Source organism: Pteropus alecto, unplaced genomic scaffold, assembly GCF_000325575.1.
Source record: "Pteropus alecto unplaced genomic scaffold, ASM32557v1 scaffold98, whole genome shotgun sequence".
NCBI lineage: Eukaryota > Metazoa > Chordata > Mammalia > Chiroptera > Pteropodidae > Pteropus > Pteropus alecto.
The window spans coordinates 12,684,890-12,700,121 of record NW_006443570.1 but is presented as its reverse complement, the minus strand read 5'-3'; the positions used below and the strand labels follow the sequence as shown (position 1 = coordinate 12,700,121).

The following is a 15,232-nucleotide window of genomic DNA, read 5'->3' as shown; positions in this document are numbered from 1 at the left end:
ACTGTTCTCCAAAATATACAAAGAATTCTTAAATCTCAAAAAGAAGGAAACCGTGTTAAAAAAGTGTTTTAATCTTTTTATACCTTATTAGACACCTCACTTTTTTTATCTTAATAGACAAATAAACATATGAAAAGATATTCAACATCATATGTCATCAGGAAAATGCAAATTAAAATGAGATATCACTACACACTCGTTAGAATGGCCAAAATCCGGAAAGCTGACAACACTAAATACTGACGAGGTTGTGGAGCAACAGGAACTCTCATTCATTGCTGGTGAAATGTAAGATGGTACAGCCATTATAAAATTGTCAGTTTCTTATAAAACTAAACATAATCTTACTATATGATCCAACAGTCATGCTCTTTAACTAAAGGAGAAAAAAACATATGTTCACAAAAACTTGCACATGGATATTTATAGCAGTTTTATTCATAACTGCCTAAACTTGGAAGCAACCAAGATATCTTTCAGTAAGTGAATGAATAAACTGTGGTACATCTAGACAATAAAATATTATTTAGCACTAAAAAGAAATGAGCTATCAATCCATGAAAAGACATGGAGGAACCTTAAAAGCATATTACTAAGTCAAAAAAGCCAATCTGATAAAAGGCTACATACTGTATGATTCCAATTATATATGACATTCTGGAAAAAAGAAAACTATAAAGATAGTAAAAAGATCAGTTGTTGATAGGGGTTCAGGAAGAGAAGGGGCAGGATGAATAGGCAGAGCACAGGATTTTTAGGGCAATAAAAATGCTGTATAATATTACAATGATGGATACATGTCATTATACATTTGTCCAAACCTACTGAATACACACCACCAAGAGTGAACCATAATATAAACTATGGACTTTGGGTGATTATAATGTGTCAATGCAGGTTCATCAACTGTAATAAATACACCATTCTGGCAGAGGATGCTGATGATGGGGATGGTTATGCATGTGGCGGAGGGACCAAGACATATATGGAAAATCTCTGTACCTTCCCTTCAGTTTTGCTTTGATCCTTAATTTGCTCTATAAAAATAAAGTATTTAATGCAAAAAATAGTAACAAAATACTGTGTGGTTCATAATACATAAATAAAATATACAACAAAAATTGCACAAAAGATGAGTAGAAATGGAAGTATAATTATAGAAGGATCTAACACATCATATGTGAAGTAAAATATCAGGAAGTACTGTGATAAATTTAAGATGCAAATTATAAACCCTACAGCTACTTCAAACAAATAAACTATGAGTTATAGTTAAGAAGGCAATAGTGAAGCAAAGATGGAATACTAAAACATGTTCAATTAATCCAAAAGAAGGTAGAAAAGAAAGAAATAGGAATAACAGTTGAGACAGGTAGAAAACATATTGAAACCATATTAATGATTACTTTAAACATAAACAATGGAAACACTTCAATTAAAAGGCATAGGTTGTCAGATTGGATAAAAAAAAGAAGACACTATATGTTCAAGAAATCCATTAAAAATGTAAAGATACAGATGGGTTAAAAGTAAAAGGATAAAAATATGTACACTATGCAAACACTAATAAAAAAGAAGCTAAGTGACTGTATTAATATTAGGCGAAGTAGATTTCAGAACAAAAACATTTCATAATGACAGATAGGTTAATTCATACAAAGACATAACCTTAAATGTGTATACAACTAATAAGAGCTTAAAATCCAGGAAAGAAAATGGATAGAACTGAGAGAATCCACAATTATAGGGCATTTTCTAATTGATAAGTAGACCAAAAAAATCAGTAAGGATATAGAAGACATGAACAATATAATTAGCCAATTTTGACCTGTATTTAATAGAGAATATAAACATACAAGTCTTAGAAAATCCTACAAAATCTCCAAAAATATAAACTAGAACCAACAAGTGGTTTATCAAGATTTCAGGTTACATGGTCAATATACAAAAATGAATTCTATTTCTATATTAGCAACAAATAACTGGCAAAGGAGCTTACAAGTGGAATCATACATAAATGTCGTTTTTTGACTGGGTTATTTCATTCTGCATAATCTTTTCAAGGTTCATCTACATTGCAGCACGAGTCCCAATTTCCTTCCTTTTTAAGGTTAAATGTTCACATGTATGTCTATACAATACTTGTTTATCCATTCATCTGTAGATGAACCCTTAGGCTATCTCTACTTTTTGGCTTTCGTGAATGATGCTATGAACACTGGAGTACAAGTATGTACCTGCTTTCAATTCTTTTGAATATATATCTAGAAATGGAATTGCTGGATCAAATGGTAATTCTGTTTTCAACTTTTGAAGAACTAGGAATGAGGTTTTGTAGTTACAACTATGAAAAAGATAAAACTTAGAATGAACCCACTGGTGCTGAAATAGAATTGGATGTACTGGTATGAATACATAATTTTTAATGTACAAATAGAGAAAAATATAAATATATCTGTGAGTGTATATTTGTATACGTGTGTATATACATATATGCATATGTCACATATAATACATCACTTATTATACATATTACGTCATATATACACATACATAAATGATGTGATGTATTGTATGTAATATATACATGTAATACATATATACATATCGCATAGATATAAATGTATCTATATATAGCAGAGGCCTGAACAGCAATCTTAACATCGATGAGCAAAGCTAATGCCCAGAATCTGGCTTCTAAATATTATTTTCCACTAAAAGAAACCTTGGAAAACTGGCTGAATCCAGGACTAGGGCAAAGACAAGACAAGATGAGCCTGGAACATCTTACTGTGTCAGAAAGTAAGAAAGTGCTCTAAAAATGATAGATACATGTCAGAAAGACACAAAGAAGTCCCACTTGAACATTTAAACAAATCATATACTAATGGATAAAATGGAAAATCATGAATCCATAAAGATGTAAAAAAATGAATAAATTGAATGTTTGATTAGTCAAGTTGTCAAAGTAATCATTAGTAATGAGACAAAACTATCTGCTATTTCATGGGACGCAACAGGTAGAATACAGTATTGCTTCTGTGACATTGTTGCCAAATATATATAACCTCAATCTAATTATAATTAAACATAAAATTGAGAGACATACTAGAAAGGCTGTAATTCTTAAGTGTCAAGGTTGTGAAAGTCATGGAAAGACTGAGGAACTGTTGCAGACTGAAGATAACACAATGACAACTAAATGCAATGCATAATCTGGACTGGATCCTTCTGCTATAAAAGTTTTAGTGAGACAATTGGCAAAATTTGAACTGATTCGAGTATTAGATGATAACAATACATCAATTTTAATTTCCTGATTTTTATAGTTATATTATGGTTATGTAGAAGAATGTCTTTGCTTATAGGAAACAGACACTAAACTATTCCAGGGTGATGGAACATCAGGTCAACAACTTACTCTCAAATGATTCAAGGGGAAAAAAGATATATTTATACTATACTTACAATTTTTGAATAATTTCATGACTGTCAAAATCTTAAAAAGCTAAAATAAATTTACTGGCCAGACAGTCAATTAACAAAGTGGTTTTCTATTGTAAAGTTACCTTTCCATACCCACTATCCACACGGCAACTGCAAATTTTACTATCACTAAATATGTATACACACTTCAGCTAGATTGGTATACATATTTAATTATTTCTACATATCGAGAAAAATAATTGTCAACTCTTTGTGAACCATTCACCAAATATACTCAACATGACAAAGGAGACAAAATTTTTGAGAATCTTTTCTATTTCCAATGTAGAGATCACTATTATGTTTTCTACAAGCTCTCAAAAAATCATAATTATTGAAGCTGAAGGAACCTCACTCATCCTGCCCTTTCATGAATTTGCAGATAAAGACATCCACAGTAATCCCTGGCCTCACTTACCAAGATTAGAACAGCATAAGACAAGAGTTGGTAAACTTTTTCTTTAAAGGGCCAGAGAGTAAATATTTTAGGTTTTGTGAGCTATAAGATATCTATTATAACTACTCAATTCTATCATTGTAGCACAAAAATAGACAGGGACAACATGTAAATGAATATAAACTGTGCATCCCAAAATTTATAAAAACAAGCAGCGGTCCACATCCAGCCCAAGGATTGTAGTTTGTGAACTCCTGTCATAAAAAAAATTAGATCAAAAAGTATGCATCAAAATAGATGAGTTAATATTTTGGTTTTTAAAAACTTTTTATATGACCATAATATATTAAGTGAAAAGTAAAAGCTATAAACTATAATCCAAATTTTTTTTTTAAAAAGTGTGTGTATAATGCATATTTTATATATATTATACATATAATATATAACCAAAATAGCCACAAATTCTTCCCATCTCCATATGTAAGCCCCTTTGCAAAGTCATCTTGTAGCTCTTCTCACTGACATGAGCTCCACCCCTTGAATCTGGGTTTGACCATGACTTGCTTTAGTGACTGGAACATTAGAAAATGTGACACAAAAGAAGCTCAAAAGGTATTTGCATATTGAAGTTTGCTCCCTTGTTGCTCCTGGAACCCTGGAGCTACCATATACATAAACTAGGATTAGCCTGCTAAATGATAAGATACCCACCCCTCGGTCCCAGCCATTGCCAACCAACCCTCTGTAGCAAAGCCACCTTGCTGACCTGCAGCTAACCATAGACGCATGAGTGGTCCAGCTGAGATCAGCAGAAGACAAGCCCAGCTGAGACTAGCCTAAATTGCTGATCCCCAGAATAGTAAGCTAAATAAATGGTTGGTTTGTTACACAGCAATAGATACCTAATTATGTGCATGTGTGCACGCACATGCGTATGTGTGTGTGTAAAAATAGATAGCAAGCAAAATATCAGGGGTTGATATTGAGGTAATAGCTAAACAAAAATTAATGTTAATAACTTAAGTATACATTTTTGTGGTTTCCAAAATTTCTCTATGAAACATAATGCTTTTATATATACCAAGAAAAAAATCAATGTCATTAAAAAATACATAACTTAACATGAAAAAAGTATGTTTCATTAGTTCCACTACATACCAAGAGTCCAAAACAAAGGACATTCTTGACCATTGATCCATCTGAATGAGTTGACAGATTTTAAGTTCTTTCAGAGTTTAGGGACAAACAATGACGGGTATATAGAAAACTAAGCAAATGACAAGACAAGGCAAATATTAGCACTAGAAGAAATAAAACCTGGTTTGGGGGAAAAACTTATAGTATATAACACCTGGTTTAGTTTTTATGATATTTACATAATTACAATAATGTAAACACCAAATATTAGGAGGCTTAAGGTAGAGAAGTAAAGAGAAAATTACAAAGGATAGTAGGAAGGCAATAGAAGGTATCGAAAACCAAAATTCCAAGAGAAAAGCAGTTAAGCATATTATTTTTTAAAAAAATAAAAATCAGGTTAAACAGCTAAAATGATTTAAAATTACTGACTTCAGATAGTGGGAATTGGTGGAGAATAAAACTAATACAGTAGTCTACTTTTTGTTTGAAGCCATGTAGAAATCTTTCCTGTGGCAACATATGTATATACTTTGGAAAAAAATAAAATTTAATGAAAAAAATGAAGTCCAGTAACCAATCCAAGTATATATAACAATTTAGTATATAACAGCAAAACTCTAAATCAGGAAAAATTACTCTTTAATTGGCATTAGAACAATCGATCATCTATTTGCATAAGCATACAGTTAGAGCCTGGCCTCATACATATATTTAAATAAATCCTATAAATAAGGTTAAATGTAAAAAAAAAAAAAATTTAGCTATAACAACTATGATGTAGAAAGATTCTCATGAAAGTGTTCATCTTGTTTACTTCTAGGAAGAAGGAAGGGGGATGGGAGTAATATTTTAAGGCAGGATATTTTAATTTTTTCTCTGTACTGATTTATACTGTTAAAGGTTTTTCAAACAATGTGTGACACTCATAATTTTTTTTTAAAATTTGAATTTAAAATTTCCTTTGACTCTTTAGTAAAATACATGAAATATTTAAGACAATTTAATCTTTCCCCAACTGTAGAATGACTGTTAAAAGAAGATATTTTAATGCCAGATATATTGAATAATAAAATCTATTTTCTCTTGTACAGTAACTTTTTTCCTCACCAGCCAATAAGAAAAAAAAATTTTTCCTAGTCATTCCTTTTCTCTCCTTTTCCCCCAATTATAATCACAGATCCATATTCTCTCAGTTTTAAAACTAGGCTCAAATAATGGTTCCACTATTTACTTGCAGTATGACCATAGTCAAATAATCTAATCTCTTTGGGCTTTAATTTTCTTATGTGTAAAATGAGTCTAATAACTGCTCTATTTTCTTCACAGTGCTGATATAAAATTAAATGAGAAAACATATAAATTACCTGGCACAAGTATATATTCCAAAAAGCTATCATCATATCACTATTAATAACTCTTGAAGAAATATAGGTTATTGTTTTTAAGTGTCTGGTATATAATAGGTTACAAAGATTTGTCTGCCTTGAAGAAATAATACTTCAACTAATTGGTAATATTACTTAACAACTCGTTCCTAGAGTAGCTACAGAAATCAAAAGTTGTTTCTAATCTTTTATCTACATTAAGCACCAATTTATCTCTTGGTCTCTGAAATCACTGTTTGATCTTTTATTTTTGTGTGCTATCACATAAAAAACTACAATCAAAATGCATTACAGAGAAGAAAAAGACATTTCACACCTGCTTTAAGTTGTCTTTATTTAACACCTCCTTAAGTATATGGATCTGAGCAAAAGCTGTAAGCCATAAGAAAGTGGTAAATCGTGCACTTCCTTAACGTTGGCCATTTTTTTTTATTTATTCAACAAACACGTGAGTATCTATTAGGTACAGGTTATAAAAAAGTGAACGAGAGAGACATCACACTTGTCTTTATGACAACCTGGCAAGAAGGCAAACAAGTTAAACCTATAAATAAACATACAATTATAAACTTTGGTAAGCATTGTAGAAAAAAGAACAAGATGTTGAGAGAGACTAAAAGAGGAACTAATCTTAAATGAATTATCTTTATGGTACTGCATATAATATGACCCGTAACAGTACAAAAATGAACCATCTTTCCCCCAGATGTCATATGGAAGGGTTTATTCAGCAGCAGAATAGTGAAGTGGTTGAGAAGATCAATTCTAGACGCCGATAGCCTGGGTTTTAAACCAGACCCTACTCAGCAGTTTTGTGACATGAACAAGCTACTTAAATTATCTGCACCTCAATTTCCTCATCTGCCATTGGGGAAAACATTACTGCCTTCCTCATAGAATTGAGTTAAATTCTTTTATTTTGAAAATTGTCGAATCCACCGAAAAATTAAAAAACCTTGTAGTAAGCATTAACTCTCACGAACCTGTGTTTACCAGGTAAACTAATATTTCTACAGTGCTTAGAAGAGTTTCTAGACATAGTAAATATATCACCACATAAACAGTTATGTTAAATAAAAGTAAATTAAAACTATGAGAAAATGACTTGTAAAATACTTTTCAAAGAAAGTTGGCCATTTTCTCCTGAGATTCTAGAACATCTTAAATATTGAAAGGAAAAAGAGAGGGAGGGAAGGGGGAGGGGAAGAGAAAGACAGAGACAAAAGAAAAGGCAGGACTGCAAAAAGAAAAAAAAGAAAAACAGCCCTAGGTTTTGCCCAATAGCACCTTATCTGAAGGTCGACAGCGCTCTCTACTGGAACCATGTCTTTTACATACCAGGAAAAAGTAATATATTAAAATAATAAATGCCATTGCTACACAAAATCAGAGTATCATTAATTTTATAAAAGCATATAGGCAATGTTAGCACTTATTTAATAAAAAATAAAGTCAGTATAAGCATAATAATGTATCTGTGAAAATACCTCACCCACTGTGAGGATTTACTAAAAGAACGAAGAGAATATAAATTCTCAAGAAAATGATTACAAATGGTGGGACAAAGTAATATCAGAATGGTAATATTCTATTTTAGAAAACAATGTTTTTCTTAATATTTTGACCATGTGAAGACTGATACCTCATTAGTTTTTTGACATCTAAATTGTCAGTATAAAAAATGAACTTAAAATGTAAGGAAAAAGAAAAAGCAGTGGACACTGGAAGGTAGCAATTCACATAAGAGAGGAGGTATTGATACCATTTTCTGACTTAAAGGGACAATGAGGAGACTGGAAATGATAGGAAGGTAAAAAGACAACTATCCCATTCTCCAATCCACAGGTTGGAAACCAAATTATTTTAATAAAACTAAGAAAATGTGAAAATAAATATCATTAAACTAATTTATCATTTAATTTAAGGAAGAAAGTTTAAAAAAAAATAATACAACTGCAAATTTCAAATGTATGAGAACTCTAACATTTACATCTTTGTAGGGATAAGAGAATGAAACCATTATGAATGCAAATAACTACTCTTTTAAAAAATAAATACTGTACTCTCTAATGTCATCTCATAAGAACCAAAATAGGAAAGAGTATCCTTAAAATTTAGGTGTTTGATCTAAATGAAATATAAGGTATGTTAAAACTAGTCTCACCATCTTTTTCCTCTCACATGGAAGAACAGGTCCTAACAAGAAATGTTATTTGTCCAAGTCCTTCAATTTACCTTAAGATCTTTAGATGACCTAGATTAAAATGATACATAAAAAGAGAGGCAAATGATCTGTCTACATAATAAGTTCTAAAATGTGGACTGCATTTTTTAAATTGGTTTATCTAAAAGTTTTGGTGGTAAACTAATTTCAGAAGATGCTGTATAATAAATACTGAATCTTATGAAACTTATTTTTCTTCTACTTCCTTATGAAATCAATCACCTATTCCAGAACTGAGAGAGAATATTTTTGTGATTTATAATTTGCCACTCTGCAAAGATTAAGATGCTATACATCAGAGAAAGAACAGTCTCTTCAATAAATGGTGGTGGGAAAACTGGACAGCCACATGCAAAAGAATGAAACTCAACTGCTACTTCATACCATACACAAAAATTAATTCAAAATGGATTAAACACTTGAACCTTAAGACCAGAAATCATAAAAATTCTAAAGGAAAACATAGGCAGCAAGCTCCTTGACATACGTCTTTGCGATAATTTTTTTTTTTTTTTTGAAACTGACACAAAAACCAAAGGCAACAAAAGCAAAAATAAACAAGTGGGACCACATTAAACTAAAAGGCTTCTGTACAGCAAAGAAAACTATAAAAAAAAAAATGGAAAGGAACCTAGCAAACAGGAGAAGGTATTTGCAAATCATATATCTGGTATGGGGTTAATATCCAAAATACATAAAGAATGCATACAACTCTATAACAAAAAAGAAAAAAAAATCCAATTAAAAAATGGACAGAAGGTTTGAATAGACATTTTTCCAAAGAAGACTACAAATACCAACAGGTAAATGAAAAGATGCTCAACATCACCAATTATCAGGGAAATGCAAATCAAAACCACAATGAGATATAACCTCACACCCGTGAGAATGGCAATTATCAAAAAGACAAGAAATAACAAGTGTTAGTGAGGATGCGAAGAAAAGGGGACCTCATTGCGCTATTCATGAGAATGTAAATTTGTGCCGCCACTATAGAAAACAGTATAAAGGTTATCTCAAAAAATTAAGACTTGCACTATTATATAATCTAACAATTCCACTTCTGGGTATTTATCTGAAGAACATGAAAATACTACATTGAAAGATATATACAACTCCATGTTCACTGCATCCCTACCTAAGATATGGAAACAACCTAAGTGTCTGTCAATGGATGAATGGATAAAGAAAATGTTATATATATACACACACATAAAAACACACACAGTGGAATATTATTGTCATTTAAAAAAGAATAAAATCTTGCCATTTAAGACAACATGAATAGACTTGAGGGCATTATGCTAAGTAAAATAAGTCAAACAAAGACAAATACATTATAATCTCACTTTTATGTGGAATCTTTAAAAAAAAAAAAGGCAAAAATAAACAAGCTCATAGATACAAAGAACAGACTGGTGGTTGCCAGAGGTGGGGGACGGAGGGAAAAGGGGGGTTAAAAGATAAAAACTTCCAGGTATATAATAAATAAGTAATAAGGATGTAATATACAGCATGGTAACTACAGTTAATAATAATGTATTGCATATGTAAAAGTTGTTAGAAAAGTAGATCTTAACAGTTCTCATCACAAGAAAAAATTTTTGGAACTCTGTAAGGTGATGGCTGTTAACTAGACTTATTGTGGTGATCATTTCACAATGTATAGATACACTAAATTACTATGTTCTACACCTGAAACTAATATGGTATATGTCAATTATACCTCAATTTAAAAAAAAGAGCGCAAGAGAAATTTTATACCAGAAACCAATCTAAGTTTTCAGCAGAAAAAAAATACTGTTATACTCAAAGAATCCTTTCTTTAAATAAATTACCTCTACTTATATCTCCATTATTCTTCCTCAGATTAAATCCATGAAAATGATTAGTCCTGGTTCTGTGAAAAACTAGATGTATTATTTCGTGCTATTTATAAAATTTGCTAAAAATGTTACTACAATAAGCTTTTAAAATTAAGATGATAGCCAAAATACACAAAACTACAGGTTTTCTTAATTTACTAAAATTTATTAAATTTACTAACAATTTATTAAAATACAAAAAGGAGAAACAACCATATTAACAAAAACTTTACATTTTATACTTATTAAGTTTCTATTGTAACAGCTTATTCTATTTTTGTCAGGAAGAGAAAAATAACATTGAAAATATAGATAGTTTTTCCTATTTGTGGGGTTTTTCCTAACCATTCAGAAACTGTCTGAAAGTACTTTATATATTCATGCTTTTTACTATAAACTATCAAAAAAAAGAAAAAAAGAATTATTAAAGCTCAACCATCTGGTCTTTCTGTCTATGCAAAAGTACTTTGGTGTCTAATAAATTTACTTTATACATGTTTAATTAGTATGGCATATATCACTTATGTCTTCTTACAAACAAAAGTTCTGTGTCACACTAATAAAATATTATCATTTGAGTTACTAGATTTAATAGAGAGATTTAGCTTGTTCAATAAACCTTCGAACTTATAAGAATTGTCAGAAACCCATACATTTAACATTATGAGTAATAAATCACCCCTCTATGAAAAAACTATTCCATTTCTAAAGATATGTAGAATACTACCATCTAAAGGCAAGGAAGAAAATGTGTAACTTCTGGTTTAAAAATAAACTGATATAAAGATATGGATATATAGGTATAGATACAATTACATTTTACCAATGAAAAGACTATACAATAAGTGATCCACATAGTACATAACCAAGAGGAGAAATCAATTAAAGCACTTAGCTTAAAATTAAGATACTCAACCAGGAGCACAGTAGCTCTGCTTATAATCAAGTGGTCTAGACTCTAAAGGGGCTCAAACATAAACATCTCTAACAGATATTGAAAGAATTTATTACTTAATTATAAACCTAATTCCTTGAAGTTAATATTATTACTATTATATAATACCTTTACCAGCATTTAAAGATAATTATATCTATGTAATATTAACATTATATAATATCTTTTATCAATAGCATATAAATATGTAACTATTTGCTGTTGTTACTACTGCTGTTGCTGCTGCTACTTCTACCATTTACCACTTAATAAACTCTAAGATACTCCTGGTATAGAGTAAACACTTTGTATTAACTTGTTTAATCCTACTAACAGCCCTGTGAGATAGATACTATTACTGCCCCCATTTAACAAATGGGGAAACAAAAGTAGCAACAGTTTTAACCTTAATCAAGTTTACGTAGGTAGTAAAGAGCAGAACTGTGATTAAAACCCAAGGAGTCTGATCCAAGTTCATTCTCTTAACCAATAAAAACAAAACAAAAAATAAAAATAAAAAATCCACTTCTCTACCTTATTTTAACTGTTATTAATCACAGCTTATTCTGTACTTGATTTCTTTATCCTAGAAGCCTCTACATAATATTTCTTTTCTTATCTTGGTGTTAGACTCCTGCTTAGATAGCTTCTGGATATCTGAGAGGCATTTTAGAAAGAATGATAATAAAGCAATTAGAGCATTTGCCAGAGTCAAACTGTTTGGGTAGGATTTAGTTCCACTATTTGTCAGCTTTGTGACCTTAGGCAAATTATTTCTCAGAGTTTCCTTATCTGTAAAATGGGAATAACAATAGTACCTGCCTCATTAGTCATTATAAGAATTCAATTAAGATCCTACCAACAAATATTTATTGGCAACTAAAATACATCATATACTATTCTAGGTACCATGAATATATACATGCAAAAGATTGACATTATATTCTAACCAGGCAGACAAATAATAAACAAGTAGACAAATAAATTCAAATAGTAAAAGCTATGAAGAAAATAAAGTACCATGAAGTAAATGAGTGGGGAAACATTGGCAGAAGCAAACATACAGCATACATTATTACTAACAGTTAAGCATTAAAAGCTCCTAAGATGACTTCTCCAACTACAAGGCTTCTGTGAAGATAGCCAACAATTTTTTTTTCCCCACTTAGTATTCTCAAGAATTTGAAGGAAGGATCTTTGAGGACAGGTATTATGGCATTCATTCACTCCTCTACAACTAGGTTCCTAGCACTAAGTTAGGTGCTTGCAACATAAAGATGAAAAGAACAGTCACAGCCTTTAAGGAGGTCTCAGTCTACTAGAGAACTTGATGTTGTCCTTAATGAAACTTAGAGCCTGTGAAGAAGAAATAAAAGTAAGATAAGAGTAAGATAAAAACTGAGAAGTACAAGAAATATTCCAGATGGGAATCTAACTCAAAACTGGGGATGTCAAGGAAGACTTCCTGAAGGATTAGCAGAAGTTAGTCAGAAAAAAGAGTTGGGAAGAGGGCAAAGGGCTAAAGAATGCACGAAGTTTATAAAGGCTTAAACACTGTACAGGTTATCAGGAGTTTTATAAGCCATCAAAAGGCTTTTGAAATTTGTCTTCAAAATCAATGAGGTTTTCTCATCTCCTACCTGAAAAACTAAAAATATAGACAGAATATATGAAACAATAGCTTTTAAAATACAAGACATCAGGTAAGAAAGGGTGATCCCTGAGAAATAGGAAAAAAATGAGACAGGCCCTAAGATCACCTCAGCTTACTGTTTTGACAGTTTCCAGTCTGTGGCATGGAGAGGGGGAATCCAGGTATAGCCCAATATATCTGAGTTGAAGAGACATTGCCAAGAGTCTAGGGAGACCAAGAAGACTAAAGTTCACAGGGAAGAATACTAGAGTGGAGAAAGCTGAATAAATGAACTCCAGAGATCTGCAGAGGGACCTCTCAAGTATCTGGAGTACAATCCAAGATAATAGAAAGAACCACGTGAAATGATGAGAGGCACTCATATAGGGGATGGAACAGTGCCTGTTCCCACCAGTCAGGCTGAAAAAAACTTCACAATTCATGGACCATTAGGTAGAGGACTTGAAAGGAGCTAGTCTTTACTGTGGTAGTCCAAAAAGAGTCCCTCCTAAAAATCTTTAAAAGCAAGACTCAAAAGATTAAGCTGATTCAAAGAACAAAACTCAAGAGTACTTATAGAAATGCAGTACAATAACATCCAGCACCCAACAAGGTAAAATTCACAATATATTCTTACATCCCATAACAATGTTTTGGTCAATGATGGACAGCATATATGACAGTGGTCTCGTAGATTATATTGGAGTTCAAAAATTCCTATCACCTAGTGATATTATAACATCAGAGTGCAACTCATTACTCATGTGTTTGTGCTGATGCGTGGTGTAAACAAATCTACCGTGTTGCCAATCATATAAAAGTATTACATATACAATTATATACAATACATATTACTTGATAATGATAATAAACCATTGTTATGGTTTATGTATTTACTATTCTATATTTTTCATTGTTATTTTAGAGGGTATTCTTCCTATTTACAAAAAAAAATGTTTGCTGTTAAACAGTATACCAGGTTACACCAGTAGCAACCTCATCTATGTCATGTTTACCGCATCTCTTGATTGCATCATTTTCTCTTGCGCTTGAGTTAATCTCTTGTTGTATACAGTAACATGCAGTACAGACTTGTAGCCTAGGAGCAACAGGCTATACCATACAGCCTAAGTATGCAGCAGACAACACCATCTGGGTTTGTCTAAGTACACTCTATCGTGCTCACACAACAACGAAATTGCACAATGACAAAAATCTCAGAACATACCCCCATTGTTAAGTGGCGCATAACTGTATCCGGAATTCAATACAAATTACCAGGCATGGAGGGAGACAGGGTGAAGGGTGGAAAAGGTGAAGGGGAATAAGAGGTAAAAATTTCCAATTATAAAATAAATAAGTCACAGGGATATAATACACAGCATAGGGAACATAGTCAATAATATGGTCATAATCTTATACAATGTGATAGATGGTTACTAGACTTATCGTGATGATCACATTGTAAGGTATATAAAAGTCAAAGTACTGTGTTGTACACCTGAAGCTAATATAATATTGTACGTCAACTCTATTTTTAATGAAAAAAAAGCTTTCATAAAAAATTTTTTTAATTACCAGGCATGATTCCATTTACATCAGTCTCCCTTATCTATAGGAAATATGTCCTAAAACCCTGAAACCACAGATAGTAGTAAACCCTATATACCCTATATTTTTTCCTATACGGGCCTATTATAAAGTTTAATTTATGAATTAGGCATAGTAAGAGATTAAAAATAAAATACAATTATGATATACTGTAATAAAAGTTATGCGAATGTCGTCTCTCTCTCTCTCTCACTCTCTCAAAATATCTGATAACCAATCTGGTAACCAAGACGGTTACTAAGTAACTAGCAGGTGGGTATACGCATACAGTGTAGAAACACTGAACACAGGAATGATTCACATCTCAGGTGGGATAAAGCAGGATGCAGAACAGCATGCAATTTAAAACTTATGAATTGTTATTTCTGGTATTTTCCATTTAATATTTTCAGACTGTGGTTGATCATAGGTAATAGAAACCACAGAAACTGAAATCATGGATAAGGGGGGACCACTGTATATGAAACTATGGAAATGAAAACTAATCTATAGTCACTGAAAAAAAAACTGTGGTTGCACCTATTAGAATGGTTATCATCAAACAGACAAGAAACAAC

At 31.6% G+C, this 15,232-nt stretch overlaps 1 protein-coding gene across 1 annotated transcript in view; it reads right to left on the bottom strand.

Moving 5' to 3' along the window:
* Nucleotides 1–15,232, bottom strand: part of BRIP1 (BRCA1 interacting protein C-terminal helicase 1) — a 161,007-nt gene that overhangs the window by 132,371 nt on the left and 13,404 nt on the right. The gene's annotated exons all lie outside the window — the stretch shown is intronic.